The 23,052-nt window shown below is 37.6% G+C and overlaps 1 protein-coding gene across 2 annotated transcripts in view; it reads right to left on the bottom strand.

Annotated features, from left to right (window-relative positions):
* LYRM4 (LYR motif containing 4) overlaps positions 1-23,052 on the bottom strand; it is a 91,070-nt gene that overhangs the window by 32,734 nt on the left and 35,284 nt on the right. The window contains exon 3 of one of the 2 annotated variants that reach the window (XR_004747910.1): positions 10,606-10,725. The exons of the other annotated variant lie outside the window; for it this stretch is intronic. The gene's annotated coding sequence lies outside the window, so the exon portion shown is untranslated. The remainder of the gene's footprint in view (positions 1-10,605; positions 10,726-23,052) is intronic. 2 annotated transcript variants of the gene reach the window in all.

The raw sequence follows: 23,052 nt of genomic DNA, 5'->3' as shown, positions 1-23,052 counted from the left end.
TAACCTTTCACTTCAGGTAAGTAATGAACAATGACTTTTGCAACAAAGGAAATCAGCTGTGTTACCAATGACAACTCCACTTTTAAATACATGCACCAACCCCCTGTGCATACCCTTATTATTTATTTATTTTTTAAAATCAATTCCGGTATGAAATAAGAAAGGTTCCCTTTGGCTTCACCTTGAGCTGATAATGAAAAAACCCTCTGTGAAGCCTGCTCCAAGGAAGTCTTCCTTAATAGCACTGATTAAAAATAAAATGAAGTTTGTACTTTGGAAACAAGATGTATTGCTTCCTGCTCGCTTTCACCAGGATATCTTGTAACTGGACCAGTGCTAATTGGACACTTTGGCCAAAACAGTTTAATTTTAAAGTGGGAAAAAAAAAAAAAAAAAAAAAAAGATTCCAATTTCCTTGGTTTCCAACTGAGCCAATGCCACTGGACAACACCAAGATGCTGAACTGTGAAATCAACACAATATCCTAATTACACTGGGGGAAAGCACAGGAAAACCTTGGTGGCATCTGTCTTCCCCATCTCATTTATGAACCAGATTAACATACATCTTCAAGCATAACCACAGAAGTGTTTCTTAAACACTTCTGGTGTTTCTTCTCCTCTGATTTAATGGGTCTTACACAACTGCAGGATGTGCAGAATAGGCGCATCGCTGACTACCACAGGTTGACACCAGGGCATATCGTTTACAGAGGGGGTAAAAGCTGACAGAGTCAGGACAGCAAGCTAGAAGAAATAAACACACAATTAAAAAGGAGGCTTCTTCTTAGGCAGACACTAATTGGGAAAGACTTGCATCTCTTTGTCTTTTGCTTATACATCATGGTGGTCAAAACCACCAGGGAGCTGAAAATCTTAAGCAACTGCGGAAATGCAGTAACAACAAAAACATAATGCTTATTTTTCTTTTCCCACCCTGCTTTATTCTGTCCATTAATTCACTCTTAACCCCTGCGCCCTTAAGGCTTCTCTTCCTTTCATCATTTCTCCTATTAGCAGGGCTTTCTCCTCTCCAAAAGCAGCAGATGTGAACTACTTCCTTTTAATGTCTCTTTCCAAAACCAACTTATTCCACGAAGCGGGCACGCAAGAGCTCATCTCAGCAGAACACAAGAGCCTGTGAGAGGTGCTGGAGAACAAAGCAGAGCCAAAGAAGAATCTACCTTGCATCTTTTAATGCTTGCTTTCTCTTTGTGTTTTGTCTATGGCAAAACCACTAAAAAGAGCACACTGAAAAACTGCATCCTATCCTACTACTTCCTTCCTTTAATTCCATACATCGATATTTGTAATCAGATTTTATGAATTCTAAGACAGATTTTATTCTATATTACTAAATAGGTTGATAAACCTTTTTTTTTATTTTTTTTTATTTTTTATTTTTTTCAAAATACTTGTAATATTCTTGAGGAAACAACATTCAGTTGCATAATGCCTTGATGAATTTTATTAAGTTTTATTCATACTTCCTTAATATTCTGCATGCAGAAACTAGGAACAGGAGAACTGCTGATGGGCTGTATTTCAAAATTCTGTACTGCCTCAAATACTAGCTCAGTAAAGACTTTAAATAAAATCATAATTAAAAGCCTCAGGAGATAGCTCTTCGATTTGTTACGGAAAGACATGTTCAGGACAGATTTCTGATTCTAGCTGAATAAAATCCACAAGTCTAGAAAGAGATTTTTTTTTTTTTTTCCTGGAAGAATATATGCAATGCCAACATCTAAAACAATGTTACAATGCATAACCAAAGGTACATAAGATGACTTAACATTTATCTGCTGAATTAGACAGGGCCTACAGCACATTTCGTATTTTTAAAACTTCTGTCATGTGCATATAATTAACTCAACTTCAATCAATCACTTCTATATACTGAAAGAAACAGTTCCACACTGTACCTCTGGATTACACATTAATCACTGGTGTGAAAGATCATTTAATTGCAACAAGAATTAAATACATCACAGTATTTCCCCCAAATTTTTGTGCATTCTCCTCAGAATTTTCTGCCATCCTCTGCCTTTGTATGAGCCCTCTTTTGCCTCCTAATATTTAGGGAAGGTCTGCCTGCAAAATAAAATATGAATACAGCTTTCTGCAGTTCAGGCTGCCTGTTAACTATATGCATTGACTACTTCCCCTCCCTAACTTTCTCCAACGTGGTTTGCAGGAGAAGTTTGTAGAAGCATAATAATGTCCAAATATCTGCATAGGAAGATTTTGAAGATTCCTCCAATTTCTTTCTTCTGTATGCTCAGTTCATTGTCTTTCAACCCGGTATGAAGACTCTGATTGTGTCGCTCTCAGCTGTAACAGTAGCTTTCAAATATCATGACTTCCCCCAGAAGTTTAAACATTGAGATGCCATGGACCTGAGAGTAAATTTTCAAGAATGAAAGACCAAAAGAGACCCAGCCACAAATGGCAGGCTTCAGCAACACACTTTCAGCGGATTAAAGCAAAATAAATCCAGTGCAACAGGTATATTAGTTATTCCTGCTGCTTACCTACTTATTTGGAAAAGAAAAAATCTTGCCTGATTTTTGCTTAATTAAAAAAAGCAGAAGTTGCCTACAAAAATAACAGCATCAAGTAGGGTTTCGCATACACACTGTCCAGTAACTATGAGACTGAGTCTTTCTCTTAGGCTACTTCCTTGGTCCTTAGAGGGGTGTTTCCAGACTGAAACCATGAAGTACTTACACAGCAATGACAGGGTGCTGTTTGACAAGAGATTTCATTTGCTCAGGGTGTTTTGGTTGGATTGTGCAGCTGTAATCAACCTCCTGACATAACACACTGTTTCTGAAAAGCTACAATTCTCTGCTCCAGCAGCTGCTATGCCAATATGATGACCATTAGTCATCACATTTGGTACCCAGTGCCTGGACAAGAGGCCATGGGCACAGACTGGCACACAGGAGGCTCTGTCTAAACACCAGGCAGCACTTCTCTGCTCTGCATGTGATGGAGCACTGGCACAGGTTGCCCTGAGAGGTTGTGCCCCCCTCCCTGGAGATCTTCAAAAGCCACTTAGATGTGGTTATGCTGCTTATGGCTTCTTACCACACCATGCCAGATAATCAAACTTGCTCCCATTCAAGTCTGAAACATATTTAATTTCAGCCTGCACAAAACATTTTGCACCAGTTGGTAAGAGCTTCACTATAGCTCTCCCTTTTTACCTCATCCATTAACAGACATTTTCTAAATATCATTAAGTGTTAATACAACCCTACTGCAGAAGGTAAAGTTGACTTCAAATCAGCACACACGGATTAATTGAGCTACCAGGCTTTTGTTTGTAATAGTGAAGAGAATGGGGTAGACTACAAGTTTTTATTGAAAAATGCTGTTTGATTCCAGGCACACCCTTTAAAGTAAAAGGTCACCATTTAGCAAGTTACTACACATAGGATGTAGGAAGTTCTCCAAGCAAAACTGAGACATTAAAGAAGTAGATGCAGGCCTAGTAATCTGCAAAGGGAAACACAAATGCTCTTGTTGTACTACAAAAAAAAATAAATAGTAATAATGCACACACACAACAACAGCCAACTGCAAAAGATACAAGTGTTTGTGTGGAGAAAGAGATCCAACTTCTATTAGGGTGCCTGGGCATATACACGATGAGGGCAGATACTGCAACATGCCTGTGGTTTAATAACTGTAAATTGCATACACACTTATTAAAAGCTTGGGTGATTACTAGCTAATAGCTGGTGTTGCCAATTAACAGCAATGAACAAGAGGCTAGTGAAGGAACACATGGCTCTCTGGTGTTCAAAACATCTTCCATCCAAAAGGTGATGCAACAGCCCCTGGGCCTCATTTAGGAACAGCTACATACTTGAATGCAGCCTATGCGACAGTTATTCTACAGATAACAAATACAATAAATCTCTCTTACAAAAGCATCATCACAAGATCAGCAAACATTTGTGAGGAAACACTGAAAGAACTATAACCTGCGTTATTTTCTGACCCTTCCTTATTACTTTATATATATATGTATATATATGATCAAACAGCTTTCTGAAGAGGTGTGCAGATCTAGCTAACTTTCTTGTATACGGGAATAAACAGCTATTATTTCTGTGCACACAAGGAACATTACTGTTCTTCTTGGCAGAAGTGCAAAATTAGACTCAAAGTCATCTTTGAGGGAATTGCCTAATGCAAAGGAGGCACCCTCCAAACCCAGTTTTTAGAAAACAAAGACGTGGTTGTGATTACTTTCCTCATGTGGTAAGAATGACAGACTCTTCTTCACGTTCTCCTCTGTGTATTTATTTTGGAAAATTATTTTTTTCCACTTCAGCTTTCATGGCTTCCTGTGTAACAAATGGTGAGCTGTGGGGAAAGCTTTACTCCAGATGAAGAGCCTCAACCAGCTTACCCTTGCCCTGCCTCGCTGTATTTACAGCCACACCTAACATTAACTGAGTCCTGACCAAGTGCAAGGTGCCTGCAGAAATGTTGCTGGTTCAGAATTTTTCACCCGCAGCAAAGAAGCCTGCTACGCCCTCTTACACCCACTTCAGACAATGTCTGGTGACCATGCAAGATACAGCAGGGTAGCGGCAAACTCCTGTTATACTTTCTATTCTGGGTTTGGGATTTTTTATTTTTATTTTTAAAAAGCAAGATATTAATAAACCAAAGGGTGTTCCCCTGAGAGAAAAAGCACTCATATACATTGTGATTACTCACTTGAATCAACCTTCCCTAACTGAGAAGTCACCTATACTATAAGGCAATTGAGCATAATGATTGAGAGGAGTTTCTGTGCAGCATTAAGGAAGGTGTTACCAAGAATAAAAAGCAAAGTGATGGAATTCTGAAGCCCTTTTTGGTGCTGAGCACTGGCAAAATGCTGTAACTTCAAGGAATATCACTCTTCCACCCAAATACCAGATTGCAAAGGTATGAATGATGATTGATGTTTGCCTCACTAGGTGATCAGCTGAAAAGATTGTGGAGTAAGGACACAATCACAGGTTTATGTGACTGAGCAACAAAAGTGACATAAAATATTTGAAGTCCCCCTAGCAAGCACTGTGTGAAGGCAGGCATGAGCGTAACTAGTATTGTACGTACAGAAAGATACACTGTTCTTCCTTCCCATCAAAAGCAGCCATCTTCTGCTCTACTGCAGGTACCTAGAGCTGCAGGGGATTCAAGAAATGAAGCAGCAGAAATGCAGCACTGACCATTATTTCTGCTGAACAGATTATCCCCCCTAAAGTGTGTAAGGCAGCACAGATCATAAAACGCTTGCTGGAAAATCAGGACAGAATAACACTGATGAATAGAGGGTTACCTTACCAGTTCTACTACCTATTGCCATTATCAGCATGTTATTTTACGTTTAACTATCAAACAAGATTAAAAGCTAAAAAATATTTGAGCGGAAAACTGAATATATAAGTAAGCAAAGAAGAAAGCAAAACCAAGCAAAGAATTAGAGTCACAACATGGCTGAGGATGTTAAGTCTGTAACAAGTATATAAAGTTTTTACTCTTTCACCTTCTGATGGTGAAGATAAATAATTATTTTTTAAGAATACAAAAGCCCTTGGGAAATACATTTATATGGTTAAAGTTTAAAAACAAACAAAAACCCATTCTCAGAACAAATCATATGTGCACAGTTATTAATTCCACTAATAATTCCAGTAAGGTTGTGAAACAAGTCACCTCTCAAAACATCTGAAAGAATTATTCACTCATTATGCAAAATGCGTGACACTTGGCTTTTTGGATAAACTTTAAGAGATGTAAAATGATTTCAAGTTCCATCTACCGATAAATAACTTCCTTGTTTTTAAAAACATGCATCAGTAACAACATTTCATAGCACTAACATTTATTTTCTTAGTTGCCTGAAATAACCAGTTTTTCTTTTTGTCCTTTGAAGAGAAGACCGGTTTCACAACGTGACTGAAATGCCTCCTACAGGTTCTCAGAGGAACAGAGGAATGAGGGTGGGCTACAGACTTATCAAACACTGTTAAAACAACCTTTTTCTTTTCAAGAAGTTGTCCCAGTTGTATTTGCACAGTAGCCTGAGGAAGTAGCTTAGATAGAAGAGGGATCTTGAACAGCATCTGTAGAACAAGTTTGCTAAGTGTGGCATTATCCACAGACAGCCCCCTGATTCTGTGGAGGTTTGATTCCTGTGGTCTCTGAACAGGGAACCAACAGGTCCTGTGGATGCTTCAGCCATTCCCAACAAGCAGCCAGGTGATGTGTCTGTTACAAGATGAAGAAGAAAGACTCATGCTGGTACCTTAGGGAACAGGGGAAGAAATCATTAGGCCACAAGCTGCAACACCAGGAGGGACTTCTGGAACATTATAATGTTTTGAGCTGCTGACAGAAAAGTGACCTGTGAAATGAAAGACTGGAGCAAGACACTGCAGCTATAATAGGGTAGACCAAGATTTTGTGCACTGATGGTGCAATGGGTTACACTAATGGTAAGTCCAAGAGGACTGGCTGACAGAAGCTTGAGGTGCTCTATCTCCTACGGAGACAACTCAGCACCAGCTGACAAGAACAGAGAGGGAGAACATTGCTAACAGATGAAATAAAGGAACCAGACCCAGTGTTTGTGGTCCTACTCATAAAAGCAGAAATGACCTGGAGTACTGCCAAGGCCTTGAGTTTTCTTAGAACGGACTTGGCTTGGATAAGATCTCAACTTGCCTCAAGGCTTACAAGCCTCAGAAGGCAACTTGCAGGGCCGTGAATTCTCAAAGTCCAGAGAAGAAAACACATCCTTGGGATCAGTCTCACCACACCAAGACTCACAATAGCACAGGAGAATACAAGGTCACTTAAGAAACACCAACCCTACCATCTTGGTAACCAGCATGAACACGTCCAAGAATGGGTCTGCAGGAGGTACCTCTGCAAGGGAGTAGTATTTGGAGCAGAGATATAATGTCAGATAGGCAGTAGAAGCATGGAGTGCAGAATTACTCCTTGACTCCAAGAAACAGCTGAAAAGGAATAGAAAACAAATGAATACAGGAGCCCTCCTGCCCCCCAAACTCCAGCTCAAGACCAGGGCACTTAAGAGGAACTGCAGAGACATACAAATTTTGCTTTATATCAACCACATCTGTTTATTATCATAGTTATCAACAGGACGTTGCTGGGGCTTATTTCCCATGGATGACTGTGCTTTTAATAGCACATACAACAGAGTATCTGGAATGCCAGGTTTTGTAGTGACTGTAACAAATGTTTATGTAAAAACTGAGGAGTAAAAAGTTGTCTAAAATGCTTATAATTCTACTAACGCTTGCAAATACCCATACATCAGAGAACATATCAATGAGAAAGCTCCAAGCTCGGAGTGAAAGAACACTGACAAGAGAAAATAAATCCAAAAAGATGTCTGCTTGCTTTTCTTTCTTACACTGCTCTGGATGTACACATTTTTAGACCATTGAGCTTTGTTTAGTTATTTTGTGCAGTGGATTTGGAATTGTTTTTGTGTGCATGTGAGAGTATGAACACATGGCAAAATTCAGTAGCTACACAAATAAGTTAATAGGACTTTTAAACTACTTCACTTTTCCTCAGCTTCCACTGTTTCCACTCCTTGTTCCTTAAAATGCAATACTAAACCATTAAGCAATTCTGTATCTGCTCTAAAAAACATATGACTGATGAGAAGAACGACACACAATGGTATGCCCAAGAAGCCCCTTGCAGGGTAATATACTTCATCCTTCATACTGGGAAAAAAAATATTGTTATAGTGACAACAGAACTTTCAAGCAATGGTAGACCCTCAGAGTGGAAATTCTGGACGCCATTACTGTATCTGTGACCTGTTTGAGGGCTGCACAGATCTGTTGTTTTTTACCTCCCCCAAGTGGTCAAGAGAGTTTTAAATCTGCCTCAGAGAAGAAGCTTCCTCTCTAGAGCATCTTCTACAGAGTCAGATGAAAAGGCTAGTGGTGGACCAGAAAAACTGTAAAGCTAAACAAACAAATGTCACTGAGAGGGTAGAAAGCCTAGGAAATGCTCAGTCTCAGAAGTAACACATTTAATTCACATATCCCCATATAACGCCTAAATTTAATTCCTGACTTCCAATGTACAACTGACTAACAATGTGAAATAACACCCACGTTTGACAGTTTACAAGTGGGTTCAATCACCTTGGTACAGATTTACTAATAATTTATAATCCAATTTGTCTTTGAAATAACTAATATTTCAAGTACCTGACATCAGAGGTAGCTGAACTAGTATAATCTCATTGCAATTAGTAGCCTCAAACCATTCAATTGCAATCTATCACTGCTCAAACAGCACTGATTACAATTACATTTCACTTCTCTTTAACATCTCCTGTAAACTTTAGTAAGTAAGCAACTATTCTTCACCCTTTCAGTTACATGTATTTGTCTAAAAATGGTATGGAAAAGTGTATAGAGAAAGAAGAGGAAAACCTTACTGTTACTTTAACTATACTCTAAATCTGTTACAAACATTAATGTGGCTGTAGGCCAGTTTAGACAGGATATAAATGACTGTCCTCCAATTTGCTCTTTCCTTCTGTCATTAAAGTTTACTTAATATTCATGAAAAATACCTCAGATTCCTGGAAGCTGAAACCTGCTCTTTATTCACAATACAATTACACCTCTGGCTGTATCATAAATTACCTACATTCTCAGAACAACATACGTACTATAAACTTAGTCTGGAGGTCCAATCCTAGATATGAAAGAAGGAATTTCTTTTTATACCTAATAATTATTAAAAATGCTTTTCTGTTTATTTAAGTTATAAAGAGTACTCTTTATACATCGTTGTCAAAGCTTACTAGGATCACTAAGAAATCTTTCAGTCACTGAAAAATTTGAAACAGGGAATTTCCACTGGTGTTTGTGGTGTTTGTGCTCACACACAATGAATTTCCCTAGAGAGATACATACAATTTCATGATTGATCTTCCCAAAGAAAGGTCTAGCTGGAGGCAGCTGGCTTTGGCTGGGAAAAAGCAGTCACCAAAAAGGCATCTTTCTCATTATGACAGGCAAGGGTGGCATTGAAAATGGTACTAAAACCATTTTCTTGCCTTGTCAAAGCTGTCCCTGTGTCTGGGATGAAACATGCACAGCTTTCCACAAACTGAAGTTCAAAAGTATGTCTCAACTTCTACTTCCATTGGAAAAAAACAAGCACAATTTTGTGTCAACAAGTTATGAATTATAACTTTGGCTTTAGTCATAATCTGATGGATCCACTACTGTTTCATGCCCACTTTACTTTTGACTTTGTATCATTGAGTACTGAATTGTACTGTAGCTAAATTGATGAGTTGTTTTAGTCAGACTCCTATTCTCCTCCTGCAGAACTTTTCAGAAGAATTCACCATTCCCATTCACCATTTACATGTTGACTGAAAATTTCCAGCATTTATCTATCCCAAAGCAGTATTTTCTCCCAGGAACTATGTGCAAGATCCTTCCAAATCCAGTACGGAATACAGTAAAGAAAGACACAAAGAAAAAGATCCTTCTGATAAAAATAAAATAAAATAAAATAAGTATTTTGATCTTAAGAAATTAGACTAAAACACACATGCTTAAAACCTGAAATTTAAACTGGATAGGAATCTCTGCTAACTACTACTTAAATGTTACTTTCTACACCAAAAAATCATCTGTAGCATGATACAGATTAGTATCAGATACAGATAGTAGTTGTAGTTAGGAATGAACAATGGAAATTACAGGCTTAACAAGTATATACCACGATCAAATGAATGCTTTTCCCACGGCATACTTCACATACAAAGATTTTGCTTTTTAAACAATATTGGCATTTAGAACCTGTTTATGTAACTTGAAAAATATGCCAGGTTACTCCTGCTCAAGTTTCCTAGCTTTTTGTGCATCTATACAAGAATGTTATCCTTAATTGATTGCTATAGCTGTTTTAAAGTCTCTTCGTAACCTCCTCCTGTGCAAGAGGACAGAGTCCACTGGTAAAAGAACAAAACCAAAATCAAAGTACTAGCACACTACCATTAAGAGTAGGTTTTAGTTCTGTAAACTAAATGGAGTCACTGCTGATGCTCATTAATATAGTAGTAAAAATAGTATTGCCAATAACAACTCAGGACAGGCTTGAAATCTTTGCAGTTCTGCGTCTTCCTGGCCTTCAGCCTAAAGAAAAACCAGCAATGTTGGAAAAAGAAAAACCAGCAATACAAAAGAGAACCATCATTGGATCTCACTTTGTTCACACTGATTAATAGCTGCCCTCTGTGTTTGTCCTTTTGTGTATAAGATACATTTTATAAGAATGACCTAATTCTTAGCCAGGAACATGCATGCCACAGTATGCATTCCACAAGGGGACTCGATGCCCACCATACAACAAATACTGTGCCATGGAATTGGCTGCACAAACAGTAAGTAGGGTAAGTGGCTTTTTAATATTATTATATTGCACATTTTTACCACATAAATTTTACAACATATCTGTGTGCTGACTGTGTGTAATTGAAAAGCTGGGCAATATAATAAAGAAAAATGCCACTTACCTGACTTTCCATAACTTGGTCTACAAGAATTCGGGACTGTCTCTCACTAGTATGCTAAACATAGGGATGTCATAGTACCGCAAAGAGTCAGCCTTTTGACAACGACGGATGTCATGTAGCCTAAGGAAAAAAAAAAATTACAAAGGGTTTTTGCTTCTCTTAAGGAAAAAAAAAATTACAAAGGGTTTTTGCTTCTCTAAAGAAAAAAAAAAAAAACTAGACTGAGAAGTTTGTGGAACATGCATCACACAGGATGAACTGAGACAGAGCTTCTGTGAAATTGTTCACAGTTCAGCTATGCTATTTTCTTCTGTTAAACCAATCCTCTATTTGTTTTCCTTTTAATGAAACAGAAAAAGGGATATTTGTCTCTCCCCATATCACTTCTATATTCTTTCAGCAGAGATCCACTATTTTTCCGAAATTCTTATCCTAAACATGTTTTTTTCTGTTGCTAAAGATACTTCTAATACATGCATCACTTTCTAAATAGCTTTGTACCACCTACCACTATCTGGGGGATGGAATAAGGGGAGGAAAATTGGAGGAATTTCAAAGCCAGACATAGAAAATTTCTTCAAATAACTTCTAAAGCCACGATTTACTGTAGCTTTATAGTACTGTTTAAGTGTTCAATAAGGTTCATACAGTAAGAATAAACTGAAAACCAACTACAAACAAAATCCAACAACAAACTTATTTAGAAAACGCACCAGGCCTGAAGGTATCTTGGTACACTATGATAAGTAAAGATTAATGAAAACATGACTTATAAAGGGCAGAACAAAAAAATAAATGAACAAACAAAACTAAAAAGCCCTACCCAATTCCAGAAGACTGGGTTACACTGTGCTATAAAGTTTAGGCATTAAATTTAGTGTAAAAATATAATTCACCCTTTATATACAACCAGTATCAAGAGGTATCTTGAAATACTGATATACAAAATATCTGTGAGCACTCTAGGATACTCTTGGTGCAATGAAAGCAATATTGCTGGGAAAAAGCAGGCTCAGTTTCCTGCAGAGGTATAACAGTTTATCTGTGTTCAGTAATCAGGCTAGACAGATGCCTAGTTCCCAAGTCTAGGGCATCATTTGTGTGCAAAGAAACCTCTGGTACAGAACATTTAATGGAGGCAAAGTCCAGCCACCTTCTGACTGAGAGCAGCTGAAAGCAAGCTTTACACCTGAAATCAATAAGAAAATGTTTAACATTTCTAGCTTCACACTACCTGTGCATTGGTGATTTTAAGATACCGTGGATTCTTCCAAAGTAGTATGGGTTACATTGCTCTATTTTTCTCCTTCCCATTCACATAAATACACTTCTATCATGTAAAAGTTGTATTAAAAAGTTACTTTTCCAGGGTAAATGACAGCAATACATTTTCCTGTGATATTACATATTATTGCAGTTAACACTTCTCCGCTTCAGCATGAAGTGCACTTTTGATTTTTCAAAGATACGTGCAATAACAAAGGCCAGACTTTAGGTTCATATACAATTCTACAGAAATTCACATCAGAATTGGGAATAAAAAAAAAATCTCAGTATTAAGCAATCAATCACAAAAACCCAACGTGCTTCTAATGTCTGGCCAAAATCTTTCTGCATTTGCTGCTTTTAAAGGAGAACCAGAAAATTCATTACCTATACTCACAAGTTTTTGTGGAATAATTTGCTATTTGTCTATAGTTTATTATGGTTTCTGGCCCCAGAAGGTAACTTGGAGCAAAGGAATGACAAAGTGAACTTGAATTTCTTCATAGATTACACAGGAAACTAAACCAACCCTCTTTAGGACCCTTGAAAAAAAATTCAAAACTTGCATGAACTTTAAATCCAACTACTGTAGACTCTCTAAAGCAAAACTGAAAAGCCTAAAAGACATTTCCTAGAAGAAAAATATACTCACAGCACTCAACACCAAAAAGAGTCTTCATATTATGCCAGCGTTAAAACACCTGTCACATATACAACTGGAGAATTACCTGTTTTAGAAATGGAGAAGCCAAGACAACAGGTAAAGACAAAATGGGTGAACAATGTTCTACATCGTGGCAAAAGCATAATTTAAAGGTATTATTGTAAATCGCTGTTTATCTCACATCCTTTCCAAATATCTTTGGTATCAAAAAAAAGAAAATGCGTAAGTGTACACCACACTCCCACTCAGCTACAAGGCAAAGGGATGATATTAATTTTACACTTGCAAAATTCCAGTAATACTACTGAAATGTTTTCTTTCATCTCAGAAGAGACCTTCTTTCTAGTGTTATTTTCTTCACGTTTCTTCTTTAGCCACGGAATTGCTCTCCATACATCCTGCTGCTGGTGAGTATCATTTAATAGAGGCTACTGTGGAAATATCTATAGATCAGGAGAAATTTCTGTTCCAAGAGTATGGTCCTTACATGTGGGTTTTAATCTTTCAAATAAAAAGACTATGTCAGCAACTATTTTTACCACAGGGAAAAATCTGATATTGTTTATTAAGAGACATGTTACAACAGCACCTTTTTGTTGCCTTATTGTAAGTGCTCAAAGACAGCTTTGAAAAAAATAGGTTCCCATGAGAAAGGACTACACAGCAGACACGACTCTCTTACAACACCTTTGAAAATTCTGCAGAGAAAAATCCACGAAGAAAAGCAAAATCAGAAAAGCCAGCAGTAATAATTTGCAAAGATTTTACAGAAAAAAAAAAGCAACGACCACAAAATACTGAAAGCAACAAAAAAATCATACCTACCATTTAGATAGAAAAGATCACCTGAACCCTCCATAATACCAAATAATAAAATAAAATACCAAAAAGAAATCATGAGATCTCTAAATACAACAGAACTATTCTGTATTTTAGCTGCATGATTCTAGGTCACAATGAGGCTGCAAGGTGGGGGTGCCAGGAATGGGAATTTCCTTCTTCCCTCTGAAGTGCTCACTGTGGGAACCAGAAGTTCATCTCACAGGCAGTCAAGGAAGAGCAGTCCGCCTGCAAAATGCAAGCTGGTACAACAGCCTTCCCAACAGTGCGTGGTACAAGACTTCTGTATCCCATGCCCAAGCCCTGGGACGTAGAGGTACTCACTGATTACAAGCTCGGACTAACTCTGTGGCTCCTCCTTCCCTCCAGAGGAGTGCTGGAGGTGGCAGGTACAGGACAAGGGACACAGGCAGGGAAACAGAAACTGAGGGTCCACAAACTTGGAACTAATTTGCTGCCTATTTCAGTAGTCTTGCTTTCTTCTAACACACTGTAAGCCCCTTGGCTTTTACTTCAGCCAGTAACAAATGGTAGAAATGAGCCAAAGTAACTATGTTATTACCTACAACTCATAAAGGCAGCATGCTAACAATTAAATGTTCATAGAAACCAATAGTTCTGTGCATTTATGCAATTACTACACTAGTAATGAAATGCTCAACGCTAAATAAATAGTAACACAATCCAGACAATTTTTTAGAACTGATTTTTCCACCACTGCTATCCTCAGATCTCCCTATGCTTTCACAACCACAGATAAATACTGAGAGTGAATTTTCAAACAGACCATTACTCCCAAACCCGAATCTCAGCTCAAAACCCAGTGGAAACGTTTTGCAATAAACGTGTTTCTAAAAATGGCCCAATACATCAGAATAGCATAGCACAGATTTAGAAGGAGTGTGAATTTTTCCTCGATGTGATAATGAAAACAGCATTTCGGCATAATTTTAAACACAGCCTCCTAAGTGTGATAATAGGGAAGAGGAATATTAATACAAAAACATCATCAGCTCCTTCTCCTCCTCTCAGGTTTTCAGGCTCTTGAAGCACATTGTTGCCTTAGTTGATCCAAAACCAATACAAATGTGACCTGGAGATGCAAGCTGGCAGAGCAGACCATTGGATCAAGGCAGATATGGCTTCGTATTGCAGGACCCATGACACTCTGCCTCTTAGAGGTCTTCTTCTGACTATAAGCTCTTCTTTTGCTATTTTTTTGCCTTTGAAGATTTGACTTGATGGATAGTAAAGCTTAATTAAGGTTTACAATCATTTGGAGGTGGATGATTGCACAGAGCAGAGAGGACAGCACAGCACAGAGCAAAATAAGGATAGACTACACAGATAGGAACAGAACTGCAAGAGCAACTCCAATGGAGGCAAAGTCTCTGTGTCCACAGTCATCTTCATATTGAGTGCCGAGTACAGGAAACGCACGTGCAATGTTTAGTTTTGTTTGCATTTTACCTTTTGATGGATCCTAGGATGAACAAGCATGCCAGAAAAGCAGGGATAAAAATCCAGTTGATCATATGATAGATAGAAGGTCTTGACAGTCTTCCCACACCTGCCCTTAACTGTAGCATTTCCAAATCAGAAATATCTGCACTTGAGTCTTTTAAATATAGGATTATTTCCAGAACTTCTCTCTTAAATGGCTCTTAGTGATACAGAATTTAAAATGTCCCCCTCAGTGTGATTTCTACCAATTGTCCCACTTGTCCAATACTATACAACAACAACAAAAAGAACAACAACAAAAAAGCCACATAGAAATCTGAAATTCCCCATTACAACTATGAAGAAATGGCACTGAAAGACACATCATGTGTGTTAAAATTAGGAAATCAAGCTATTAATTCTTCCAAAAATTACAGGTGGTGCCGGTAAATATTTCATGCTTTTTACTGAAAAAAAAAAAAAAAAAATATTCTGGTCTCCAGGCTTCAAAATATGAATCTGTTCAATACCATTCTCATGAGAGTGTGAGCACAGAAGAGAGGAAAGTTTGCAAATACATGTAACAATATCCCAGGTTAAAATGCCAGATTAAAACACCAAATCTTCATAGGAGCATTCTCAAATCTACTCTTTATGCAAGGACAAGAGATGGAACTTTGCTATGAGGGACATACTGACTAGAAATCAAAACCAAACTCAATTTCTATATATTTCTAAAAAAAAAAAAAAATCTACCCCCAGATGTTAATTTCCTTAACTATGACATCCATATCCCATGTTGCATACTTTGATGTGTGATTGTAAAATGTACTGTAAAACTGTTATACGGAACTGAAATTTGTTGCAAGAGTGGATGAGGTTTTAAAATGCTGTATCTATGCTAATAAAGCAAGTGCTAAATACATGCTATTTGACAGATGTAAAAGCAGACTGTTTCACAAATGCTATTACAATTTGTACAGCACATTAGAAACTTCAGGCTAACAGCAATACATACATGTAAATTGCCAAGAACTGGCAAGAATGCTAGGTTTTATTTTTGCTTGTTTACCCAAATCCTTCAAAGAAACTCACCAAACCACTGCTGAGCTCCACAGGAGAACCAAGGAAAAGGTGATTCCATCCATGGGACCTTTTCTCTAAATATCTCAAGCCAGATTGATTATTAGTTTAGTTGAAGAAAAAACAAAAACACAAGTCATGCTACACATAGGGCTGTCTGATTATTCATTCATGTTTCTATAGTTAATATACAAAGTATGGATTCTAAAAGACTTTCCTCTATGACAAAGAAAAGTTTGATAAACAAGTTTCAGATCCTATCATTGTGTGATCTAGATTCTGATTTTTTAAAGCACACGCTAACTACTATAGTAGGCGCTCTTACACACAAATGCTTCATTATGTAATTTACAAAGCAGCACTTCTGATCATGTGTCACAATGATTCAGAACAATCTCAGGAATGGCAAACTCAAACCACAGCAGGATTCTGAAACAGGTTTCTTGAAGTGTTTTGGGTCAGTAACATCATTTAATCTCAGGCACACCCTGCTATAGCATAACTGTGTTGTATCTCTGGTGCCAGGAAAGAGTTCCCTCAGACAGCAGCAGTAAATATAAATTAAAATGCATATGTCGTAAATAAAAAGCAAGCGGCTGCCATTGATGAGGAGTGACCTCCACATGTCTGCATGTTGGGTAGAAGCTCCACACCCTCCACACATGGCAGAAATGACAGTTTTCATCACTGAAGTTCATGAAAAGCAAGCTGGTGCTATGGTATACATGCTAACAGCACTACATGATGCATGGCTAAGAGTAGACAGCATGAGCAATTAAAAAAAGAAATAAATTAAAAAAGAAAAGATGAGCAATAAAAACATGGGTGAAATGTTATGACTGAAGATCATCATCTGTTGTTTAACTACTAATGCAGACATTTCAGAACTGGAATCACTTTTGTAAAACATCTCTCGTTACTTCTCATTTCCAGTCAAATGGATGTGGACAACAGGACATCTCCAACTGTACATATACAATCTGTTAGCCAAGTATGCAAATAAGCAGCTGATTCCAGTAATTTTCTTCTGTACAGCCAGACAGTGGCTTTTTTGACAGCAATGGATGCCATGAGCAGTGAACTGTGAGTGCCTCCATGTGGTTGGAAAGGCAAAAAAAAATACTCGGTGCATGACACTTCAAGTTAGACATTCTGGGTCCCAGGGAAAGACCAAAAGCAAGAGGAAGATGTTGGGCCAGGGGCCCTAAATGGCTACAGGAAGGCAGACGTGGATGCCAGGCATCAGCTATGACCAGGCTGGTCCTTTGAAACTGCTAAGGTCTGAGCTAGCAGTTATACTGAGGTAGGAGAACAAATTATGTTGATGTATTATTACATCTGCTGCAGTGACCAGTTGTGCAGAATTATGCAGAGAACCACAAGCACAGCACTCTGTATTTGCATTTATTTACAGTGCTGATCTACTCACAATACAGACAACAGTCACAGATTTACCAGTAGTACACTAAGCATAAATTTGTGTTTTGTACAAGAAATAACACATTAACAATTCTGTTCTGAAATTCATGTTGCAGAAGAAGATCTGGTATTAATTTACAAGGGCAGGACCCCAAATACACATGCCTTATTGTGATGAACTGTCAGTTATTTATGGAACATAGGCTAGTGGGTACTCTGTGTCTCTCCCCACATGCCTAAGAGAGGATCCTTTAGTTGTACACCTGTTCCATAACCCTAAAAGCACCAAGCCAAAATGAATGGAGCCCTACATGTTTAGGGATACCAACTTTAAGAACACCAAGAGTGAATTTAATGCACAAGGGTTGGATCAGAATTAAGGGCTGGATATAAAAGCCTCCAATTATTCTCCAATATGTCAGGCTATGGTTTTATTTCCTTTGCTGAAGAGACTGAGGAAAGCATTACTATAAAAAACATTTTAAAATGAGAAGCAAATGGCATTTAAAACAGCTTCATTTCCTACCTAGAGTAGACTCAAGAGCAAGGGGAGCAAGCATGTAGGAAGGAGAGTACTCGAAGAAAGAAAGAAAAGCACAGTAACTGGCACTTCTCTGCAATAATATTATCAGCCTGCTGAGAGCAATTACAATAGCACAGACAGCCCTTGCTTTATTGTGACCTTATTGAATTAAATCTGAGGAAAAAACTCTGAAATTCAGCAGGGAATTTCTTAGAAAATTTTAATGCCAACTTAAATTTGATCCAAAGGCCTCAATATTAAAGGTCACATCCATTACAGTACAGTGGGAAACCGTGGATCTCTCTGTTCCTATGTTCCACCCTTTCTTAGTTTTGTTTTGTTTTCTAAGAGGAGGTCAGAGATTCTCCTTCTCTCAGTCGTACAGCACTCTGTATCAGAGGTACAAGACTATTTACATTTTAAAAAAGCATTAGCCAACAAATCAAATAAAAAACCCTCTTATCTCACTTTACATGAAAAGCTGAACACAAAACCACAAATCAAACAGCAATGATGAAACTAATGCACTCTACAGTCTGATTTTACCACCTTATGTGGATGTATGAAATATGTAATTTGATCTTCATTCACTTATCTGACATAGTACTTCCAGATCAACTATCATCATGACAGGAGGCAGGTATCAACTGACCATTGACTTTCACTGAATGGTAAAATCTGTGATTTAAAAAAAAAAATCAAATTCTTTCACAACGGTGACAATGGTTATGGCGTGCTCCTGCAAGCCCCATCATTCCCCTACTCACAGCTTTCAGCTTTACAGCAGGAGATGCACATGCTAAGCACCAGTGAGCAACACAGCACACTGTACAGCACACATGGCACTGCTCATGAATTCCTTTCTGCAGGAGCTATTGCTCACAGATTTGCAGGGTATCTACATGAAGTTACTCTGCTTTTTAGCTAAAGAGTTAGGAAAGAACTCGAAACATATATGGCTTGTACTTTTTCAAAAAGATTTAAAAAATCTACTTTTACACCATTTTTTTCCCCAAATATGAGTGTATGAGAGAAAAAAAGTTCATGCTCCTGAAGGCTTACGTAATTGCTTTTGAGCTTTCACTGCTGTGACTTCCAGTGCAACCTGAGCTCCTAAATGTGTGAAGACAAGTCTGAATCCTTGTTATTGCTCTGCTCAGGTACCCTCTGAACAAAAGAGCCATTGGTTCTTTTCAGCCAAGGAATATTCATTATGGAATTATATTCCTTACAGTTCTTACTATCTCGGCAGCCTCAGTGTTCACTTGATGTAGGATGTCTGATGAAAGGAAAAAGGTTAAAAGACAAGTTTCCCATAACAGGTTCACCTAGGTTTCAGAATGTATCCCATCTGATGACCTGGCATTGACAATTTCAGCATTCCCCAAATGTACTGGAAAAACTGGCAGTTGAACTTGTGTAACCTACCATTCAGCCTTTGTTGGCATTTGTGAAGGACAGTGAATAAAAACAATCTTTTCTGAACTTAATTCATACGAGATTTTAGATTTTTCACACCAAACATTTCATATGTGTCCCAAATACATTAGCACATTTGAAACCAAAAAGGCAGATTCAATTTTAATGCCACCACTTTTTAAACTAGATATGCTTTCACCTATCAGCACACTGATCCAAATTTACCCTTCTACACTTACATGCAAACTACCCCTAGCTCAGAACCTCTGCAGCCGTGTCCGAGCAAACGTGCCCTAACAGCCATACACCAGGATGACTGATTTTGAAACTAAATATAAGTTACTCACTCAAGCACTCTACTGCAAAGCTCTCTACATACAATGCAAATGTACTTAATCTACCTTGCTAAAGAAAGCATCAATGGTTTTGTCTTCTGAATTACTTTACCCTTCACAAAGAGATTGATTACACATCCTTGCTTTAATCTGATTTGATTTGCTAACCACTGTAATTTTGTTCCTTAGACAATTGTGTCTTAGTCCAAAAAAAAAAGAGGGAGAGAATTACTTTTAACATTTGCAAACCGTCAACAAAATAGCTGCTACATTAGAATCAAAAATAATAATAATAATTTTGTCTTCTCATAACAACAGCTACCCTTGATGTTAGAGTACAGACATCTTAGTTTTGTTTTACACTGACAGCATTTTTTTTTTAAAGATTTTCTCAGGAAGAAGAAGTTACAAACTACAAAAATAGAAATTTCAATTGTGTCACTGGGTATGATGGCATCAGGCGTCATAATAGTGTTAACCCGTGTTTGGCTGCCATTTTTATCTCATTAAAGTTCAAAGAAGTGAAATAAAAACTATCAATCTACCAATAATAGTTTTCAAATAACAGCACCTTACTTGAAATACAGAGAAATGTAGTATTTTAGGGTACTTAAGCTCAAGTACTATGTGAGGGACCAAGGAGCTGGAGTGGAGAACAATGAAGGCTGGAGGAAAGTAGTACAGTTGAACTTGAATTGCTCAAGTGAAAGGAACTTCGCTATCTGCATCAAGATTTGAGTGTTTAAATTGGTCCTTAAGTTTCCTAGGACTGAGATCCTGGTGAATTTTTTATTCACCCTTTTCTCACCATACTTGCTAGAAGGAGAGTTGTTATCGTCAGGTATATAAATATCCTTTACTTACTCATTCCACAGATTAAAGATGCTAGTCATGCTCCTTTTCCACTTTTTCAATCGACCTGTTGTTCTTTCCTAAAGCATGCATTTATCTTCCTAATCTCATTTTCAACTTAAGCAAATGGTGTACCTGACTCTATGTAAAATCCCACTTAATTCTACAGCATTTCAGGTAACAATTTGTTTAGTCAACAGTTCCTTCTACGAGTAGTACTGTAAAATTCAGCCCTATACAAGAAGCTATTAAAATAATTAATTTTATATAACATTTGAGTATAACATTAATGAATTTTATCTTCATTGTTGTACATATATGTATGTTTACTTGAAAAACTGCATTTCACCTATAAGACCTAAATTAAAAAGACAAAAAATTACAAAACACAAATAACTGCTTCCCTGCTTCTCTGTTTCCGTATCGTGTCACACTGTGTAGAGCTCATCACACTGGCTCTACTTAAACTGCCTCAGCTGTTAAGTCTTTCTTCACTGTTCATTAGACAAGGTTTTTAATTCTCAATTTGTCTTTGGTGTAGCCCATAAAACATGGTCAGACTGACACAAACAATGTGGTCAGCGTCCTGCCAGCTTTCTTTCTCAGCAGACATTCTTTTCCAGTTTACTGCTATTTGGATCTAATGGGAACAGAAAGAAAAGAGAGCGAGGTGGATGGTAAAGGGCTATCTACTGAGACAGACAGTATTGTAAAATTTGGAATACCATGCTTTAATTCCTGCTGTAAGCCTTCTTTGGGAACCTGGGTAAATAATTTAGGTCTCAATGCACCAAAGTCCTCAAGTTATGCTTAAATTTAAATAGAAATTGCCTGTCTCATTTTTACCTCAATACCTGAAGGGCAGGCATGTGGTGAAATGCATAGCTAAAAGCACGTGTCTTGATCTCCAAGAGCTCACTGCTACTTCTGTAGAGCAGTGGTAGCACCAGCGATTCACCATCCTTTGCCTTGCTTGTGCAGCTGGGAATAGAGAAACAGTCCCAGCCCTGACAAGCCCCTTGCAAGACAAACGTGCAAGTATTGCCACGCTCGCAAAAATGTTAACAATAATAAAATTAGCTGTTTGAAAAGACTCTTTTTTTCCCAGACCCATAAACATATATGTAGTAAAGGTATTTTCCTGTCATTTCAATGGGTTAGTTTTTCAGTATTACTTTACAGCACATGACTTTGCATATCAATTTTTTCTCTTCTTCCCCCTTGAGCATACATACAAATCATTTAAAAGCAATTTACAACATGTCAAACTGCTTAAGGAGAATCTTAAAAAAAAAACTAATGTATGAAGTTAACCACTGGCATGATTTATTATTGAAGTTCCACTGTTATAACTTGACAATTAAGAAATATTGATAAATGTAAACACATTATTGATGTCAATTAAAAAGCACAAGATTGATTAACCTCCCAGAGGTATACTGGCACAGGCAGTTAGAGAGTAATCACCCTCAGCAAGTATTCACTACTGACAAATGTGCACAGAAATTAGACTGCTGTGAGACAAAAAGTACTTTCAATTAAAATTAAGATCATTTGAACACATAACCAAAGTATCGGGTCAACAACAAAATAACACCACCAGAAATACAAACAAGATATGTATTAATATGAAAGGCTAAGTGATTGGGTCACATAACGCTCTCATTAATCATACACTGATGAAAATATGGCTAAAACTGAAGGAACTGCTCAGCAAGTGAATTATACTCATGAAAGAGAAAGAAAGGCTATGAATGTATTATTTAATCACTACACTGCAATATTCATAACTGCCCTGCTGAGGGACAAGACCTTGCTTACAGGATAAACATGAGATCCCTCTTTCAAAGTATATATTTACGTACATCCTAGAGGTGACCAAACTATAATGGAACACTTGAAACCGTACTAAGCAATGGTTCAATTTCTGCAGAGCAAACAGTCTAGGAAGGATGTTCAGGTAGCACGTACTTTAGAGAGGAGAAGAATACACCTGACATACCCCAGAAAGGAAGAAAATAACAGGAATCAGTCAGTTTGTAATTTAAATGAGCCTGGAAGAATTTGGCCTCCTTTTTTTTCCTTTATTCTTTTTACTTACAGAATTAATGTACTGGCATAATGCCTGTCACCACAGTGAAGGGCACTGCAGCTATAGCTTTTAATGACAAGAGGAAAAAAAATAACACACAAAAAAATCACAACGCCAAACATGCTCACCTCAGAAAGCAGAGCTAAAGACAGCAGCAATGCACCAGTACCAAGGAGACTGCGTAAACAGTAATTAAACTCCTCGCTACACTCTTGTCTAGAAAACAGACTTCACTTAAACTTCCAAGGGCTGGACCAGACATACTGATATCAAAGTCTGGCCACTTTCTTCCCGAAAGTTCGACCTCCATCACAACTTCATGGATCAGACATCTTCCCTTCAAATATAAGCAGCCACAAAGGCATTAGACAAGATCTGAATTAATGCAAAAAATATGAAATTGAAACATAACACATCCATGATAAAGTGTTTTTTTTTATTTTATTTTAAAGAACTTTGTGTGAAGGCCACACGTTTGTTTATTGTGAAAATAAAGTGAGATCACTCTGAA

This window comes from Oxyura jamaicensis, chromosome 2 (genome assembly GCF_011077185.1).
Source record: "Oxyura jamaicensis isolate SHBP4307 breed ruddy duck chromosome 2, BPBGC_Ojam_1.0, whole genome shotgun sequence".
Classification (NCBI taxonomy): Eukaryota; Metazoa; Chordata; class Aves; order Anseriformes; family Anatidae; genus Oxyura; species Oxyura jamaicensis.
This window is presented reverse-complemented; position numbering and strand designations above follow the sequence as displayed.